The following is a 20,581-nucleotide window of genomic DNA, read 5'->3' as shown; positions in this document are numbered from 1 at the left end:
TCCTGCTCCTGGGACTAAGTAATGCAGAAATCTTGCTGCAACCCCATGTTGCCTCCCTTCTGCGTCATTTTCCCCAGCAATCCAAGGATCATCTGCACGGCAGATGCTAAGTCTTCATCTGACAGAAAAGCCAGTGGAGATGGGCTGTGTTGAAGCACACCAACTGCCAGGTACCATTTGATGCTCACTCAGTAGTGCTGCAAAGGGAAGCTAGCATAGGGCACCGAGAGGGAAGGTACTATCTCCTTGTGCATCTCTAAGCAACGGGCAGCCAGATAAACTTGTGGTAGTAAGCAGCATCCATGGTATCATTAGAAACAACCTGGGTTCAAAATCCCAAGTGTCCATATCAATATTTCCAGGGTCTTGTTGGCCTTCTCAGTATTTTATTTGATATTTTAGAACTATTTAAAAAAATTATCCCCTGGGCATAAATATAAAATGATTCCTTAAAATTATCTGGAATATCCAACTTCCTTATGGATTGTTAAAAGAACACACTTACCCCTTGAAAAACACCAGGGAATGATAATTTCCTCATTCGGAAATCAAATGCTCATTTTCATGGGTCATTAGAGATGGATAGCTCTAAAGGTAGTCTAAATCTTTAAACTCCCCTGTCCTTTAGCAAGGGGAGAAAACCAGGAGAAAAGACAAAGGAAATAATGAACATTTGCAAGGCCACTAATGAGCTATTGTGGGTCATTACTTTTATTTCCAATAGGAATTTAAATTACAAACTGCTTTGAGAATCACTTGCATTAGGCATTTACTTTATAATGAATGTGACTGCAATTTTAAAAAGCTGGTGTGCAGGATGGTAGAGAGACCATAAAACCCCCAAGTTACATATTGAATTGTGTGTACACATAATGACTGTATTATTTCTAAGGAATTAACTTCCCCCTCCTCCCTCCCAACTTTCCAGACTCTGAATCATTTTCTAATAGGATCTCAACAGGCAATAGTATTAAAAATGTGTTAGATGTTAGCATCTGGGCCAGGAAAACCACGACAATCTAATATAGAGAATATAACCAGGGCATTCATCTAAGACTGCCATCCATCTTTCCATTCTCTGCAGTGTCCCTCTCCCACTTCAGGGTACATAGATTGAGCAAGTCCTTGGAATAATGACCTTTAAATGAGGCAAAGCCTACCTGACGATGTTTTCTTGCCAGGCAGGTTGCAGGTCTTAGAGAACGGATACCCAAACTACAGCGGTCTTCCTTTTGGTAATGGTGATTCGAATTGAGAAGTCATTTCAGTACATGAAGGCAGACTAAAACACCAGCAACCTCATTCCATTGAAGGGAAAAGAGAACACCAAAGCCTCAGGCATCATGATTTTAACATTTGATTTTCGTTCCACAGTGGAACAAAAATGAAACCTTTCAACAATCCTCGTGGAAACTTCCAGGAGAGACAAGCCAGAGTAATGAGCTTGCTGGGTGGGTAAGATCAGCAAACTGGAGCAGCAACACTGGGAGAATTTGCAAAACAGTCTGACTCCATGTCTTCACATTTGATACAAAAGATTCAGATTCAAGAACCTTCTCCAAATTAAGCAAATCTCATTAGAGCTATAAGCAGTCTGATCAGCAAAACTTATTCTCTTCTGGTTGTTGATTAAATGGCTTCTTTAATAAAAAGTTATAATTTTGGGGGATTAATTATAATCCTTGCAAGTGTGGAAAACAATGAAATGTTGTTTTGACCAGCACAAAATTCACTGTCTAGATTTAGGATGTCCATTTATTCTCTTCCTGTTTATCACAGTAGAACAGATGAGGTCACATTGGGAAAAGAAAAACAAAGACCTAAATGAAAAATACCTGTGTATTCACAGTATATATACTTTTCCTGAGGTATCCAGGGTAGTTAAAAATTAATCACTCAGCTGCACAGGGCATCATATTTGGATGCCAGCGTGCTCAATTAAAGGCTTACTTCAGTAGTGCAGACTGTCAGGAAAACTGTAGCTGTCTTTGAAGGCTTAAAATTGCCAAAGGCAATATAGAGAGAAGGAAGAAAAGGCATTTTAAAGAAATTACGCTATTCACTTGTTACAGCTTAGGAATCTGTCTGCAGAGAATGAAGGAAACAAATTACTCTAGAACACTTGCAGTGGTTTCAGAGTGTAGTGGTTAAGCTCCCTCTGTTTGGGATAGATTCAAATACAGGAGCTGAACTTCAGTTTCATTAAAAACTTAAAACTAGAGCTTTTGTGCTTAGAAATATTTTGCTTTCCTACTCAAATATGCAGAATGTAGTAAGAACTGTGGACAAGACAGGGCCTCTTTGGACACTGTGCTCAGTCCCTTTATACTGCAGTTACCTGTCACATCATCTTACCATAGTCTGGGGAAAAAAGCAGTACACTTTACCCTAAATCAAGGCTGAATCCTGATAAAGGGCTCTCTTAAGAGTTCATCTCACTGATGGCTAAAGGGTTCTTCATTTCCAGCCCCACTGTGATCACAGGCAGGTTCAGACTTTGCTGGAAGTGGCATTTCACAAAGCAGACTCCAGGGCTCACAGCAAGTTGGCTAACAGCCCACCAGGATGATAGCTCCATCTGATGCTTGTTGATGTTCTCCTCAGTCTAATGTCTTCCTTTCCACTTTCAATCTCTTCTTGCAGTAACATGGACCAAATCTTTCTTTACATTATTTGCATTACAGTGGTCAATTTCCAGCAAACATGGGAACATGTGAGACACTTCCTTCTCAGGAGGCTTTGTTGTCTGAATAGAAGAGGCGGGGGGGGGAATGGAGAAAGAAAGAGACAGAAAATAGTTAAAGTACTGAACAAAGAGAAACTCTATCCTCCAGCTTCTCCACTCCAATCTCATGCTTCCAAAATCCTCGCTTGTTCTTTTCAGGGTAAGGTCATTGTCATGGTTTTTAAAAGAAAGATGCTCTTTGAGGACTTGTTTATCTTCAAAAATTTACAGAATACTGTAGACATTTTATTGTCTAACCCTTTCTCTCAGTAAGTACGCAAATGGTTGCTGAAATGGAACATTTTAACAAGCATTGCTACTGCAGCCCGGTAAATCTGCTGTATCAAAAAGGCCAAAAATTTCCAGCTCATTTCCTGCTCAGCCTTATAGAGCTGTGAGGAACTGTTTGCATGTCAGCTAAGCTGTATACAATTTCCACCAACTGTTCTAAAGAAATACTTGTTTCTTTGAAAAAAACACTTAAGAAAGTCAATATAACATCAAGATTCTGTTTCTTTTTCTAACATGGACATTCCACTTATGCCAATCAACTGACCCTATGTCAACCAAGAAGTTTCTTGCAATCCTTCAGTCGATAGGAAGAAATGATGAAATGTGTCAAGTTGGAAAACATATCCCTTCCAGTTGCTGGGCTTCACTTATAATTTGTATGTCTGTTTGGATGACCCTATTATGAATACATTAGTCCTTCTGACAACCATATAGCATCACAGCATCTCACTGCACCTCAGCATCACATTTCTAGCTCAAAGTGGTAAAATAGCAATTTGACCTTCTATGAAAATTTGGTCTAGTTGTAATACTTGCAAGGAAAATGGAGATTAATCCTTCTCAAATAGTCACCAACCAGCAAATTTTAACTAGGAAAACAGGATGAGGAAGGATAGAACAAAAGATTAATAAAAACATGAATACTGGTGTTCTTGTAGATTAACGTTAAAAAATCAATATAGATACCCACCGGAGAACAAAGTCAGTCATGTAAAAGGGTGAGGGCACTGTGAGATTAGATCTCAGCAAAGCAGAAACTTTAGAAGTTTCTGTATTGCATGGCTCACACAAAAGCATCTGTTGACAATATTAATACAGCTCTTGCTTCCTGTAAACTGTGCAACCATCAAAGCCTAGATAGTTTTTGAATTACCTTGCTGAATGAACCTGACATGATTTGGAAATCCGATGCAGAAGTGCGGTTGCAGTTTTGTCACCGATCATAAACATCTCTCTATAGTCCTCTGCAGTGCATGTGCTCCTGGTCAGGCTGGGAGCACTCTAAAGAAAATATGAATACAACTGAGTACATTTTGCACCTACTATAGGAACACCTCAGTGTTTCTAACAACTCTGTCTGTCTACAGAAAGAATTTCTGTGCTTAGTGAGTACTGACCCCGGAAATGCCTAACCAAGACAGAATGGTTTTTATTATTATTATTGTTTTAAGCAAGAGACAAAACAAAAAGGAACAAAAGTTAAAGCTGTTGTGACTGAATGGTGTTTATTTTATTTCCAAGGCTTAAATATTTGTAATGTTAGAATTAGTTAGAAATATTTGCAATTAGAATGCATAAAACACACAAGTGACAGGAAACAGAATCTATAGTAGACAAATGGGGCTACCCAGATACCGTTCACCTGAATTTTCACAGATTTGCTATCTGAATGTGATTATTAAAACCACAAAGGTATGAAGCAGAGCAGTGTTCTTTTTGTTACAAGACTATATGTAAGCATGTTGCATCCATTATTCACTGGTATTTTTACCTCTTATTTTGCTTTTGGCCATGAAGGTTTACGTCAAAACAATTTGTGAAGAAGCTACTGTATAAATTCCTCACATTACTGAGAATTGCAGGAAACATCAAACATTCGGTTCTGCATTTTGTTTCACATCTTTTCAGGAAAAAACCCTCCAGTTTTGGCTTGGTATTCTCATTTGAAATCATTCAGTCTCATATTTCATAAAAGCATTTATACAGAGCTGCAAAACAAGCACAGAAAAAACATTTTTGCTTTAATTAAACATATTCTTGCAGATCCAGGGATATTAAAAATAGTCCACTGCAGATGGACTCGTGCTTATATATTAAATCACAGGTTCCCCCAAAGTGAAGTATTTCATTGCCAAATTGCTCATAACTACTTACTGCTGCAGTAAGGGCAAGCCAGTCAGCAAGACAAAAATCTATCAAAAAGAGTTTCTACAGTTTTCACTGCAGGAGTACAGCACCGATTTTCTTATATTAGTTTTGCATAAATACAAAGACTGGAAACTTCTCCCTAGAAATGTCTTTAGAGCAGAGGTGAGACTCTTTGCAGAACCTCTTAGAAGGGCAATGCCATCTTCATGCTGTTGTCAAGGAGGGGAGGAAAGGGAAAAATGGTTTTGAACAACTTTTTGCCCCCTCCTGAGCAGAGACCATGCAGGACTTGTACAGTTGAAAAGTAGAACAAAACTCTACAGTACATTAGTAAAAATCATCTCACTGGCATCTCTCTGCTAACCATCTGTTATGGGAGGAAAATGTTCATTCTCATGGGTTCTTGGGTGGTTATTTATGGGTTGTAACTTCAGCTGAGAAATCCCTTAGTGTAACAAAGCATTGCTTGATCAAGTAACTGGTAAATCTGGCTCTTAGAACCTCTCTCCAATTTCAGTTTTCATTACCAACATGGAAGGTGGAAGACAACAACCATGGGTCTTAATTATAGAAAAATCTGTGAACAAATCACCTGCCTCCACAAAGAGGCCCTTGCACAGTGAGCACTTGTGCAAAGGTAGAGATGAGCATGCATATGCTCCTGGCATATTACAGTTTAAGTTGTCTCTTACAATTGGGTAACTGGCCCAAAGTGAAACAAGCAGCTGTTATTCCAAACTTCAATAGAGAAGCAGTAGGTGAGGGTTAAGTGGGTAATTCTAGGATAACATAATGGAATTGAACATGAGGCTTTAAAGGAAAACAATTTTGCTTTGACTGAGAGATTTACCCCACAGAACAGGGACAGAACAAGAAGTCTGGAAGGTTATTTTAACAGCAGTAATTTCAGCAGATTGAAATGGCCAAACCAACTCCTTCACCCAGAAAGAACAATTGAAGAAGAGACTGTGGATTTGTAAAACAAAGGGGCTACATTCTCTCCCCTTCTGTGACTGGCCTGCTGATGTGATTTTACACGTTCACTGTCATGCCCAAGAGCATGTTGAGTGCAGTCAGAGGCAGAGAGGAGGAGGGAGAGGCAGTCGGAAGTCAAACAAAAGTTCTATGAAAAGAAAGTCTGGAGTAAAAATAGCATGAAAGAATCCTATTCTGCTAGCAAGGAGCCAGATGTGGCAGCGCAACGTATCTAGAAATAGTGTGGGTCACAGATGGGTTTTGTCCATCTCTGTTTATCCTGATATGTTATCATTATTACTGCATACCAATGCATCCACTGCACATGTAAAGGGGATATCTCTGAGTAGTAAGTGAAAAGCAGAGTAATTACATTAATTTATCACACACCTTTGGCTGTTTCACCACCACCTCCCTCCTGAATACTCTTAGCCTTCCAAAAAAGATCTTACATAGAAAATCTCAAAGTGTTTAAGAGGGAGGAAACCAGTAGGGTTCTATGAAACATTAATAAGGTATCACAGAAAATGTCCTGAAACTACACTGGCTCCATTCTCCTTTTCCAGAAGTGCAAATCAGGAGTGACACCAGTGTGGGCACACTGCTGTTCTGCTAGAAGAAAACACCACAAGTCAGATCCAAGATCCATTGAGTGCAACTGCCTCCAGCACTAATCAGGCTTAATATGTCTTGTAAAGCTGTCAACCCTAATTAGGGTCACTATAGAACCTTAGCACTAGTATCTCGTTCATTGATTGATCTATGTCTTAAAACCAGTTTAGTTTTTGTCACCACTGTTGGTGTGGTTACCGTTGGCAATACTGTTGGTTATTCCAGGACAGCTCTTCTCTGTGGATGAATTCCCTCATTTTTAACCACTGGTTTGTGTGTTCCCCACAATGAGACGGGGTAAAAAGGCAAACAAACCTCTCTCACAAAAAAAAATCCCACCCCAAGCAGAGCAGTCTCTAGACTTGTGACATCTCAGGAGAGATCCTGATTCCCTCCATCCCCAACAAAGTTGTTCTGCAGGTGGTAGGCTGGCTCCCCTAGGGACAAGGATTATAATAATCTTCTTGTGCTTCATCACAGCCACTCACACAGTCCTTTGTGTCAGATGGATACTTGGATTGTCAACTGATTAACAAAGGAAACCAACATTTTCTGTCAAAGAATTGCAGGGTTTCAGAACTATAAGCCGACATGCTGGAATCATTTTGAAAACAAAAACCAAGCCAGAACAACAGATAGCAGTGCTGTGCTTTTACTTTGATGGGGTTTAGGCAGTGGGATCCTCAAGTAACTACAATGCTTTGCCAGGACAGATAGATAATGTTTGCTATTCTCAAGACTCTCTCCTCCCTGGCTCCCCACTACCTCTTTTGTGTGGTTGCTGATACTCACAGCTTCTTCATGGGATAGAATCACGAAATAGTTTTTTCTATTGCTGTCACATCTGCACCACAGAGATTTCCTGGATACAAGAAAGAGGCAACTTCTTTCTGGTGGGGTGTCCTCATCCCCCTTGGTTTCCCTTCCACATCCATTGGGTCAATGAGATTTAAAAACTGTCCCCATCTCATCCAGACATCAGTATACCTGCACTGAATAAGAGTCATGGCTATTTCTTACCTTTATAAATAACTGGTTGCTGTTGAAGCCTTCAGGCTGTTCAGAGCAATTCTGTGAATAAGAAATATTGACTTAATACATCTACACACACAGACTCGAAAGGGGGTTTTAGGTGCAGGGAGGAACATCCAATTGATCTGTTTCTTTGACTGAATGCAAAGTTACCTACAGACTCTTAACGCTGCTTTAAGCATTCAAGCCACATGCTATATAGGCACATCCTAGATTTCATTTTCCTGTGGATCAATATGAACTCCTAAGAATCCATAATTCCACCTATTCTGTTCCCTCACTGACCAGCTTAATATTTTACACTTCAAAAACCAAATAAGAAACATGCTCAGATACCATTATCACAGCATTTTCCTCATATGACATCTCTCCTTCATCCCTTTTTGAAAAGCTCCTTTTCTCTGCTTTTAACAGACATGAATGCAAACACAAAGAGAGTATGATTCAGCTCTCTACTCATGCCAGTTCTAAAGAAGTTGACTTCCACTGGTTGCTGTCTGCTTCAAGGTTATGTAGCTGAAATCCTGTGATCAGAAGCAGCTCTTGGAGTAGCTTACTCAGCAGAGCAAGCTCACTATTTCAGTAAAAAGCAACAGAGAATGCAATTAGGTTCCTAGTGTTATATCACAGAGCAGGAAAGAAGATTGAATACTAAGGATTTTACATCTGAACTATATTGGTAATTTAAAAGTCTCCGGGATTTGATGGCCCATCATGTTTGTGTACAATTCACCTCAGTCTGGCAGTTCCAGTACAGTCTGAAATTAAGGAAGTCATCCTGTAAGAAACTATGATTTTGTGATTTCCATAAGTTTGAGGGGGAGCTAAGGGGTTTTCAAGCTACCAGTGGCAGCTTGGCAGCTCAGAGACAGCCAGACTCTTGGTTTAACATCAGTGCAGAGAGATCTGCCCCAGCTGATGCTGCAGTCCCCCGCAAAGCCTTGCCCCATCAAGAGCTTCCCCCTGTTTGAATGTTCTTTGGGGATATTTGAAACATGGTGCTGGTGCCAGCTCAGCTCTCAGTGGCACAGTACCCTCATGGCAGAAGCAGACACACCAAAGCTGTCTAACAAACCCACACAGCAAGAGTGACTACAGATAGCAAATCTGAGTTACCCTTTGGGTACCACAGAAATACACATGCAACATGAAAACAGGAGGTTTGTTTCAATAGGGGTAGAACTGAGTGGCTCCAAGTGCTAACTATAATAGACCTTTTAAAAACATAGGCTTTGCATATTTGGACATTTTTCATTTAAACAGCAACTTTCAAAGCTGGTCAGACAGAACCAAGGAGTTCTTTGACGCCCAGAATACGTGGCAGAAATCACCCCCACTATGCCATTGGTTACTCAAGACGTTTCTCCCCATTTCTGACTCTGTTTAGGTATTACGCAAGTGAAATGCCCTCCAGTGATGCCATCCTGCAGTTAAACCATGCTGCTTACCTGCAGTGTCATGTGAATAAAACCTGGTTTCACAAGTTCTAATAAATCAGTTTTATACAGATCAATCCCGATACCTTTGATATGCAGAATTTGTACGTAGCAGAGGGGAAGTCTGGCAGTGAATTTCTATTGCTCAAGGTTTGATCTCAACGCACAAAGCAAACTCTTGAGATTAGAAAAATGCATTTGCTTCTGGGAAATAGTCTACATGCATGAACATGTAGGAAGACAGCTTCTCCTAGCTCTAAATTGTGATCTCTATCTGTGGCCCTTTGTTTAGAAGCAGAAAAAGGAGGGAGAGACTGGAGATGATCTGCGTAAGAGGTGTAGGACTTATTGATATAGCTCCAAAACAAAGGTGACTAACCTCTGCCTGTTTGCCCAAACTCTGAATATCTCTGCCCAACAAACTGCAGAGTTAAAGATTAGAACTGGCTAAAATAGCAGGCATAGAGAAAACTGAGATACCAGATCACTTGCTTGTTGATGCTTTTGTTGTTGCAGCAGAGAATTACACGAGGGGATAACCTGTGTTTTACAGGAGCTGGTTGTTGCTACAATTGCAGTTTTCGAAGTGGACACTTAGTCTGTTTTCTGTGGAAAACTGGAATCTCATCTAACTTACTGGCAAAGCCAGCTAGCTCTGGAGAGGAGAAAGCAGAGATTCCTCCAGCTCTCAATGCTACACACTAGGCAGCTCTCATCTTTGTCCTTTGCGACTAGCATCTGTACTTTGCTTTCCCCTCCTTCTGGCCTGTGGCCTGAGGATAGTTGCTGTGTGCCATGAGAACACCCACACTGTCCCCTTTCCACCCCAAAGTCCTCATGTCCCCATCCAAGCTCCCAGGCCCTGGCCAGCAAAAACCTTTTGCCACCCTTCTGCTTTCATAACTTGCTCCCACTCCTGCACAGGCAAGAGACCCACAGGAACCGTTCTCCAAATAATCTCTCAGAAATCATTTCATCATGTAATAATACCTCTTATGACCCAATTAATTGAAGGACAGCAGATGACACAAATTGCAGATGACACAAATTGAAACAATTGCTTGTTTCAATTTATAAGCAAAACTGGAACAGAAGACAGTCAAATTAAGATTTCCAATTGCTGATTCATGCCAGGGTTCTACTGGATGATTCCTAAAGGTTGATTTAATCAGGGCTTTTAAGGATTCAATCAATCTTTTAAGGACCCAGTCAACCTTTCTCAAGCGATACAAAATAAACAGGGGCAAAACTTTCACTTTAATCTGAAACTGAACCCATAGGCTTTATGAAAGTTGGCATCTGCATACAACAAAATAACACATGGGTGATCAAAGTTCCTCTCTGGCAGGATCTACTTCCACTCATACAGATCTCTTGCCAACAGACACACGTACCTGTTATGTACTGGGCAGACAAAAGTCATCCTGAAAACATGCTCTGTAGACTGCAAGCCTGTATCTCCAGCCGTTGCGTGAACTGGGAACCAGGATTTGGTACAGAGAGCCCTCAAGTTGCTTCACAAAAGTGTCCCTCGAAGTGTTCATGAAGGTCAGAGCTAGGCTGAGGGCTAGAAAAGGGCTCAAGGTGCAAATGCAGTAGTCCCCAGCAGTTCACCTTCCCCAGGGTAATAGACTAGCAGCAAACTGTAACTGTTGCCTGCAGAGGTTTATATTCGCCAAGCAGTGGCTAACGACCTTTAATTGTTGTCAGGGTTCCAATGCCAATGATGATATCTAAGAAACTAAACCCTTACAGCCAGGAATTATAGCTGATTTCCTTACCCTCAAGATAATTAAGTCGCATTAGCTGGGGAGTGTCTCAGGGAGCAGGCAAGTTGAAAGGAAGGTTAAGAAAGGTTGCCCTGTGATGATGGGATTCATTTGCTTCTTAGGGCCTGATGTCCCCCGATAGTGAGATACAGAGCTTATTCCAAGTTCTTGGAAAGAACAAGGCAGAAAGATAAATGAAGTACCTGTACCTATCCAGTTCCTCCTGAGCAGAAACTATATGTCCTTCTGGCATCTTGACCACATATTCTGAACAGCCTTTGGAAGAACACACATTATCTGAGATCTCCCAATATCCAGCCATCCACAGGCCCAAGAGAGACACAGCCTGATGACACACTGAATCTGGTCTTTCCAAAGGGTTCACAAGCACAGATGGTCTGATAAATATGTGCTGTGACTGGCAAAGTTGTTTCATCTGCCTTCAGTATCGTTAGGGCAGGAATTACCTCCATATTACTCTCTTAGTTGTTAAACCAAGATCCTGAGTGAGAAATGGAAGAGGAGAAATAAGGGAAGCATAACAGCCTCTTATGTTAAATCCACCTCATGTGTGAGCACAGAAAGCCAGAGAAGTTTGCTGCCTCATGCTGTGAATCTACGTCTCAGCTTTTGGCAGTGGAACAAAACCCTGGAAGCGTTCTGGAGGCATTCACATGTTTTGCTGCTTGCTTTGGCTACCGTCGAAGCAGCCTAAACGCTCTGTTCTCTTTATAGAAATATGTTTGCAAGGCATTTTTTTGAAACTGGTCACAATGAAAATACCTGAAATTTAGATTCCTCCACCCCCTTTAAAAAGAAAAAGTGATTAAAAAAGATGTTTTTCAGATTGTTCAAATAACAACGGTAACCGTATCCATATGAAAATCAGCACAACCAAGTAAAATGGGTCTTTTAGGCTACTCTCTGCATGCCTCATTTCTTTTTTCATAACAGCACATATTTTCTCCTGTGTGATCTTGTTGGGATATCATATATATCCAGACTTTGACTCCTGTTTAAGGAGGGTTGAAAGCCTTATCAGAGCACTCCTAAGGCAGTGCATTTGACATTGTACTCCCTGGAAGGAGCGCAGCATCGTGCAACACACCTGAAGCAGAACAAAGATGTTAGTTCTCCTTCCAGAAGTTACAAGGCACCTGCAGATGGGGAATCAACTCAACACTCACTCTGCTTCTGAAGTTAATTTAGTAGCCTATATCGATTTCTCTGCTGCCTTGGCTAAGCAGCTTCTGATGTATTTTGAAGTTTTATGCTGTCTTTTGATGCCATGCAGAACACATTTTGTTCTGCCTTTCTGAAGTGCCTGTCTTGCAAATGGAGCTGTGATCAGGCACTTAACTACTCTCAGTACCTGACACTGCAACTCCATGTTTTGCCTTGACAATATAGAGTTAGGAATTATCTCCTGTTATGTTTGTTAAATTCCCTTTGGAATGAGAGCACAATGGAAAAGGAGGACTTTAGTCATGAACCAAATTATAACCTAGACAGCAAGACAATTACTCTAGCTGGCTGTTCTGAGAGAAGCAGAAGGAAGGAAGCAAACCAAGAAAACATCACTTTGGAGATTTCCATCATCACTAAAATCATTTTACACCTGAAGTGACAGGTATGAAATTACCCTGATTATATTCCCCCAGTAGATGGATCAGAAAGAGCTGTTGAAATTCGCCTGTGAGTCTAAGTCCAGTTACTCTTAGTCCTACTCACTGATGCAAGAGTGCAAGTTTGCTCCAGTTTCCATTGGCTTATACTCTCACTTAGTGCTGTATGAAGATGTGAAGTATGTCATAAAGGGCAAAGGAGCCAAATTTGATTGTTCTGGGTCCTTGCTCATGGTCTGATTGAAATATGAGGTATTATCTACTTTGCTTTCACATCAGACAGTCTCAAACCACTAGCTCTGAAATGAAACCCCTTTGAGGCTCCTTGATAATGTGCTTCAGCAAGTATTTCACAATCAAAATGAGTCTTGGTATTTGTGAAAGACGCCAGAATCATGCCAGCACATCTGTTTAGGCTGAATGACTGACGCATTTGGGCAAGTCTTTCTGCCTCTGTTTCCCCTTCCTAATAAAATAGGGATAAATATTAAACCCTCAGTAGACTGAAGTTCTCAACCCAGTTCCAAATATTTTTTTCTCCATTTTTTAATGTCCTTCAAGACAGAAGGAGGAGTATGATGGTTTTTTTTTTCCACTGCTGTCATGCTCATCTGTTGTTCATCACAAAACAGACTGAGAGGGTTTTTTTTGCTACTGATAAATACATTAAATCTTTACACGTCAAAAAAACAAAGCATAAAAATATTTTGGAATGTGATGAATATGGAAAATATAAGGAGAGAATGGGATGGAACTGAAAAGGGAAAATGCTAGATGAAGAACACATTATTAAGAGAACTTACCCCAGCCTTCAGATAACATCATGTATTAAAATAAAGTGGCCTCTGCAACTGAAATAGAGGAATGCTACAGAACCTATTCTAATGTAGCAGATATTTAGGAAAAGGTATGAAAGAAGTCATTGACTGAAACAGGGAGGAGACTATTAAAGGGGCACGTACCATTCAGAGTTTTGATTTAATTAGATCATGGGCTGATGATGGCCACCGGATCTTCAGTTGCACACCGTCTTGTTTCTAACCCTGTGGAAGGCAGAGAGTAGGCCAGCAAGGGAGAATGGGTCGAGTGGTCTTTAAAGTGTGCAGCAGCAAGAAAGAGCAGTGTAATGCATAAAAAACCCAATCAGAAATACAACAGCTGTGAAACTGTCTTTGTTTCCCCAAAACCTGTTGAAGCTGTTATGTTTTGCACATTAACCTCCCCCTACCACGAGCAGCACAAGACCAAGGCAATACTGAAGTGGTAGGTCACTGGAGCAATAAAGCAACACTTTATTAATGCCTGACCTCCTAAAAATGCAACCCCAAATTCCTTCCAGATATTCAACAGGGCAATGGAAGTTTTATTTGTGGGTTAAACCATAGAGCAAACTGCAGCCCTTGTGCCCTCTTAAATCATGCTGCCTCCTTGGAATGACTGAAATTCCCTCTGAGTTGCTTTACCCAAAGTTTGTAAATGCCTGGAAGGCATAAACCACTAATGCATGTAATTTTTCCTTTCCCTCTCGCCATTTCTCCAGCTTTCCCACACAGATAGCTGCTTTCTCCCAGCCACTTCAAGAACAAGGATATATTTCTGTCTCAAAAACCATGCACTATCTCTCCTGATCCAACGAGTCAGATTACGCTAAGATTCAAAACATACTTCCTTGCTAAATTAGGCATTCCTTTTCCCCTTACAAGAAGATAATCTACTTGCAAACCAGGTGTGACTTGGAGTGGTCACCTCCAGGGTTTTCTGCAGGGAGTAGTTATTGATGGACACAGCCTGACTGTAGCCAAAAGCAAACGATACTCAATGCTCATGCAGTGCACAGTACTGAGCTGTGCTGGACCCACTTACCATGTTTCTTTGACTCATATCCTTGGATGAGGTGTTCTTATGCAAAGCTGGCTCTCCTTCTTCCTGCAGTCCTCTGCAAGCTCCCATTCGCCCAGCGCTGAAGGTTTCCTCCTACAGGAGACACATGTTAAGCCACAGCAAACCTGTTTAGCAGTTCTATTCTGCTCCCCTTCATTTCTGCCAGATTCACTTTGCATAATATCTAACACTGGTTCCCAAGGATATTTTTCACATGCACCAAACTTCCCTTCAAATACTTTCCAGTTAATAGTGTATTCAGAAGGCACTTATTTCTGTGCCTTCTTTTCAAAGTAAGGCTCTCAAAAGCCCCAAATGCCAAAGCCAAGATGATCTGGGCCGTGTCATCTTTAATTTTCTGTCCTTCCAGCTCACTAATATGATGCACTCTGCATTAGAAGTAGATTGCTTGGTTTTGAACACTTGGATTAATTTTTTGCATAAGCTATACCTGAAGCTCTCTCAGAAACATTTTTACAGTCATCCTGCAGAGAAGCTTAGCGAGAGTTCAGCCACTGCTTCTCATCCTTGCTTAACACAAATACCAATACATCTAAGGCGTGTGTGTAACCAAGGTCTTCTCTATTAGCCATCAAATCTGTGCTTCCATTATAGAGTTTTTCACAACTGAAGTCACTCTCATTTTTGAATAGCACAGCTAATAATTCTGGTATAAAAAAACCTGCTATAAAGAGCAAATGCAGGAAAAAAAGTCCCCAAAAGTCCCTCTTTGCTCAGTTTTACTCCAAGTGATGGCAATAATAAAATTTGTGCTCATATATCTGTGTAACACTAACACTCTGTAGAAAGAAGTGGACTTCTCTTGGTGTTTACCTCTGCAAGGCTGTTGACTATAAGGCTGGCACATACCCAAGAGTTAAAACCAGATTAATCACTTCACATACACAGGCTAAATTCAGATAAGGATATGAAAATCAATGTGTTTTTCAAAACCCACACTGACTAGGTATAACTTCTCCCATTTATAAAACTGATTCAGAAACGTTAAAACAGCAGTGATGTTCAGACTGCTTCTGTTCGGGACAGAAATACACAATTTTGTCACTGTCTTCCGAGAAAAAACAAAAATGATATTGAAGGTGGGTGAAAGATGAAAGCAAATGCAACCCTAGGTTTCTGATGCTGAAGTAGTTTGATATAATTGTAGCTCTACGAAGCTTGCAAGAGGCTGTATTCAGTGTGTCTGCTCCTGAATCTTTTTGCCCATCTTCCCAAGGCCACTGACCTGTAACCACACATTAAAGTGTCAGGTTTTGAACACTTAAAAACCCTTCTGTAGGATTTTGATTTTCTTTATTTCAAAGGCAGGAGCCATATAGGTAACTGCACCTCCTGCCTGGGATTACATATGCCTCTACTGCCAGATGACAAAGACCTGCATGCCGATAAGTTTCTGTGTCTATTTTCATACCTGGGACTCTTGTAATAAACACTGAAGTGGAACAACTAGTTCTGCATGAAATCTGTGAATAGGTCTGAACTGGTGTTTGCTAACAAATCCCCACTCCATTCATATCCTCCTTCTTCCTACTGTTATGAGGACTCCTCTCTCCTTGGGCTCTCTCTTTTTAAAACTATTTAAAACAAGTTAGAATATTTCTCAAAGCTGTGTATGTCTTTGAACGTCCACTCATTGCAACTAATCACTTAATTGTGGGTTGGTTGGAGATATCAGGCATTCCAAATGAGCTTTTCCAGGTACCAGGCAATCAAACCCTGCCAGATTTCCCAAGTGCGCTCAGCTCGCTAGAGTGAATCCAAGTGGGTTTGGCAAGTCAGCTGCTCCCACACACCACACACCTACCAGTATCTCATTCGCTGAGCAACTCTTTCTTCTTCCCCTCGTCCACCCACTCCGGTAACCTTGGCCAGGAGGGGAATTTGTAGTTCAGTAGTTCAAAAGAAAGCTCATTCATTCTGCACTGAAAACTATGGCAGGGGCATGGCTGCCCTGTTCTAACTTGTCTGGGGTGATCAAGATGCTCCAGCACTGAGCTCCCATCTGAGAAGACATGTGAAAGCCCTCCTGCTCTCACACTCAAGCAGTATCTGGCATTGCAGGGCTTTGCCTTGCCTGGAGATGAGCAGGATTCTCTGCTGACATCTGAAGGAGATTCTTGCTGCCAGGCAGCCGGAAACCAAGGCATCAAACCCCTCACCTCTCAGCTTTTCCAAAGCAACACAATAACACTATGCAAGCTCCATGTCTATATAAAGTTCCAGTGTATAAGGTATAAGAAACTAAAGAAAAGCAAAGACCTTCAGCATTATAAGCACTTCAAACAATGTAGGGACTTATTTTTCATGTTTTATTATTTCCATCACTGGTTTTATCCTCCTTGCAAAATGCTCAGCATTCAGGCAATATTAAAAGCACCTGAGCAGTAAACTTTCAAAAGGGCACAGCCAATGCTCAGAACTTGGTTTTCTTCCCTTTTATGTGCACTTATGAAACAAACTGAATGAAAACACAAGTTAATACTTCTCGAGAACCAAGGAAACGGCTTTTCTGCCTCCAGACTCCCAGCTGTCTTTCCACAGGAATCAGCTACAAAAGTGTACCCGGAAGTCCTGCTGACACTATTTCCTGATTACGGTGCACATGGATTATCTGACCTGATAAAGCCAGGGTTTTTTTCCCTTCCTAACTTCAGGCCATTGCTCACTTCAGGAGTCAGATAGTGTTTTTCAAAAGAAGCAGAGCAAAAGTAGGAAGAAATATCAAATGCCGCATTTCTTCATTGATCATGGGCAAAAAAAGGATATATAAGTGGAAAATCTGTCCTTTCTGCCCCTTGCCAGTCATCTGTATCCAAGGCAAGTTCAACAATTCAGTTGGTAGGCAGTCAAAATGCTGTTCAAGTAAATGCGATGCCTTGGTCCTGAAGTCCCGTGCACCATTTGCCCCAGGAGGTTCAGATGTTACTCTAATGTCAGACACATCCTGTGTGAAACAAATACAAGAAGGTTTGAATCCTGCATTTTTCCACTCCTTCACCCTGGTCTGGAAATACATGCAATTGAAATGCAGGGAAGGCTCATTCAACTTTGTTAAATATGATGCTTGCTTAGTGCTCAGCCTTGTGCTGAGCTGCTGCTCCCTCTAAAGGGTGCTCTCCCACAGCTTCCTCACAAGCCCATGGGATAAAGAGAGGTGCAGGGACATTGAGAAATGCAGCTGAAGCAAGCTTGTGTTTCTTACATCCTCATTTTACCTCCTGCCTTATCTGTAATTAATATCTGTAAAATGTTTTGAACTTTCTTTTTCTTTTATCTAAGCCATGGTGCAGCCCCTGGATGCAAGGAGTTGGAAGAATCTATGATGGCAAATGGGAGGAATCTCTACTTGCTTAACATTTGTTTTGCAGTATTACATGTGACTGTAGTCAAGCACATCTTGCAAGCTTTAATAATAATGTGTTTTATTTTGGTCAACAGGCTGTGTCTATGCAGTCGTGGCTCAGATCAAATGAGTTTCCAAAGTGACTTGACCAAGTTTCTCTCAACAACTTGCTTCTGCAATCACTCAGGTGATAAGTACAAGCCTGTGTAACATGAGAAACTTTAGGGAGGTATAAGGAAGGGTTTATGAACCAAACCAATCCGAGGCATTGGTGTTCTTAGCGGTGTCAAAATATGACCCATGTGGCGAGTTTGATTCCTTTGTACGTCTACAAATTCCCTTCCACGAGGAGTATAAAGTACAAACCAAGGTTTTAATTTGTGACAAACAGTTGCACAAAGTGATTTACATGGAAAGATCCAAAGTAATTCAGCACCAGCCCTCCTCCTAATTTTTCTTATTTCTTCTATCTCTAATTACAAGCATGAAATCCAGGTAATAAGTGGATAAGATTTTCTGCTAAGAAAATGATGTCTATAATTATAGGCACATGTTCAACTGAGATATTGTGGCATCCAGTGCTTCCACAAAGATACTAATTGTCAGCCTTTGCACTGTAATTAAGTCTAAATGGGAATCCTAATCTTTTTCCAAATGAGCAAACAGTAAGCCTATCTTGATTGGCTCTGTTGTGGCAATGAATGAAACTGATTTACTCTATGAGTTAATTAAGTTTTATGAAGTTCCATGCCCCCCTTCCTCAAAACCCACATTGTCAGCAAATATTTGAGCTAATTAGTTGTTTATTGTTTTAATGCTCTGTGATAGTATTACCTGCATTGTCCTATTAAGAGCCCTGTTTTTCTGCAACCTTGATTTCAAGTTTTCCCCCCTCGGAGCAACTACTTTGCCTTTGATTCACCTGTTTCTTGAGTTCACGGCCTTCTTTTCCCTTTGAGGCTTATGATTTCAACAAGGCTCATGAGTAAAGAGGATGCTATGCAGCATGCTGCTCAGCTTTCCTTGCAAATACTCTTCATGCCTAACCATGACCTAGCAAGCTCAATGTAAGTGGTCACATCTCACAGGCTTTCTTTTCACCACTGTTCATGTGGGATACTTTTCCTATCAAATGCCAGTGCAATCAGCCCAGCTCAAATGCTGTCCAACCTGGCCTTGAGTGCTGCCAGGGATGGGACAGCCACAGCTTCTCTGGGCACCCTGTGCCAGCACTTCACCACCCTCACAGGGAAGAACTTCTGCTTAAGATCTCATCTCAATCTCCCCTCTGGCAGGTTAAAGCCATTCCCCTTGTTACTACGTGCCCTTGTAAAAAGTACCTCTCCAGCTTTCTTATAAACTGTTATACTACATGAGCCAGCCAGAACCAATGTGACTTGCTCTTGCCCTCTGTTCCCACGTTCAACACAACATTGTTATCCACTCAGTTTGAACTTTCAGTTTGATTTTGCTCCATTCCTACAAATATAACTTCCTATAACTATGCAGGAGAAGAGTCAGAAAACTATTCCACAACACTTCACAGTCTGGTCTCCCAGGGAAGCCACACACATGTCCAGGAGATCCAGGACTGGGTTCAGATAGTGGCCTCTAGAAGCTGCCACAGAAAGGGGAAATTTTGGATCCACTCCTCAGCCAATACCAATCAGCACAGGTACACTAAATCAGTGCAGATACACTGATTTATTATGTGTGAAGACCAGGATTTGCTTCCCCACTATCTCTGTTTTCTCATTGCTTTCTCGCCTCAGTTGTTTGCCTAGAAGAACATATTTATTCTTCCTTTCATGAAGGACTTGAGCTGCAAAATAAATGCAGAGTAAAATGTTTCCAATGCACTTGCCCAAATATAATGATTTGTGCAATTTAGTGGAAAAAATCACAGAGCTGAAAAAATATCTGTGCTTCCTGTGGCGAGAGCACCTGAAAGGCAATGAAATTCCATTACCTGAAACAAGCCCATAAACAGCATTACAGAGCAGCCACTTGTCAGTGCTAGATGCTATTTGTGGGAAGCCACTAATTGCAGCTTTCATAAAACGGTTTGACTCCCTTCCAGGCTGATGCACAGTGCATTCCAAGCGGGTGATTTAGAAGCTGCAGAAAGCCAAATGCCCCAGCCACAGGGGAAAGCTGCCACTTTTGGACTCTCTAAGGAGAGCTCTCCAGCTGAGCAAGATGTTGGCCACTTTGTGGCAACTGAATTCTATGCTGTCAATGTCTCCTCCATCAGAGCAACCATGACAATCAGAGACAAACTTTGAGAGCAGGAATGGTAGCACATATTGTAAGGGGCAGCCTCTGCCTCCAGCAGATTCCTGGGGTTTAATGTTGTAGGGAAACTAGGCAGAAAGACCAGGATTGCAATCCATTTGCCTAAACAGAGACAGTTAATGTTGCTTGAGATGTAACACTTAAGGCCTTCTACCAGCAGATACAACACTGGATGAACAGGAGACTTCTTTCCTCCTGGAAGGATAGCTGGAGGTCAAGTGAGGCATAGCAAAGCATCCCAAGTAGTTTGTGAAGACTGTTAGGCAACAGTCATGGCACAACTGACTTTCTCATGGCGATACAATGAACCCGCAACAGAAGTAGCTCTTCCCAATCTAATGCTTTGGCAAAAGCCCTTTCTTCCTAATTACCTTTCTTCTTAGGTAACATGTCCCCAGCGTAGAACAAATAAGGGTAATGAAACTTAAGTCAAGCTTCTCATCTTCATCCCTAATCCAAAACACACATGCTTCACCTCTGACCCTAGGATTGCTTCATATCTCACCCCATGAATCTATACAGGTGACACAATAGGACGAGTTTGATTGGCAGGTGGGAAAACTGGCATGCAGCAGTGTGATTCATCAGTCCTTTCAGAGCACACAGAAACATTCTGCTGATGTTTGGATAGTTCGCATGCTCTTATCTCAGAGGAACTTGTTCACACAAGCAAGGTTTGATTTTATGTTATCTTAAGCCTTTCCCTA

The 20,581-nt window shown here is 41.3% G+C and overlaps 1 long non-coding RNA gene across 1 annotated transcript in view; it reads right to left on the bottom strand.

The window, feature by feature from the left end:
• Positions 1 to 693: 693 nt before the first annotated feature.
• LOC134170194 (uncharacterized) overlaps positions 694 to 20,581 on the bottom strand; it is a 91,212-nt gene continuing 71,324 nt past the window's right edge. Inside the window, exons 2-3 of the long non-coding RNA XR_009967149.1 lie at positions 14,198 to 14,308; positions 694 to 2,746 (exon numbers count right to left, since the gene is read on the bottom strand). This is a non-coding gene — a long non-coding RNA (uncharacterized LOC134170194). The remainder of the gene's footprint in view (positions 2,747 to 14,197; positions 14,309 to 20,581) is intronic.

Source organism: Pezoporus occidentalis, unplaced genomic scaffold (genome assembly GCF_034315485.1).
Source record: "Pezoporus occidentalis ecotype Australia unplaced genomic scaffold, CSIRO_AGI_Poc_V1 ctg11, whole genome shotgun sequence".
Taxonomy (NCBI): Eukaryota; Metazoa; Chordata; class Aves; order Psittaciformes; family Psittacidae; genus Pezoporus; species Pezoporus occidentalis.
Note: the sequence above shows the minus strand (reverse complement) of the source record. Positions and strands in the feature narration are given on the sequence as shown.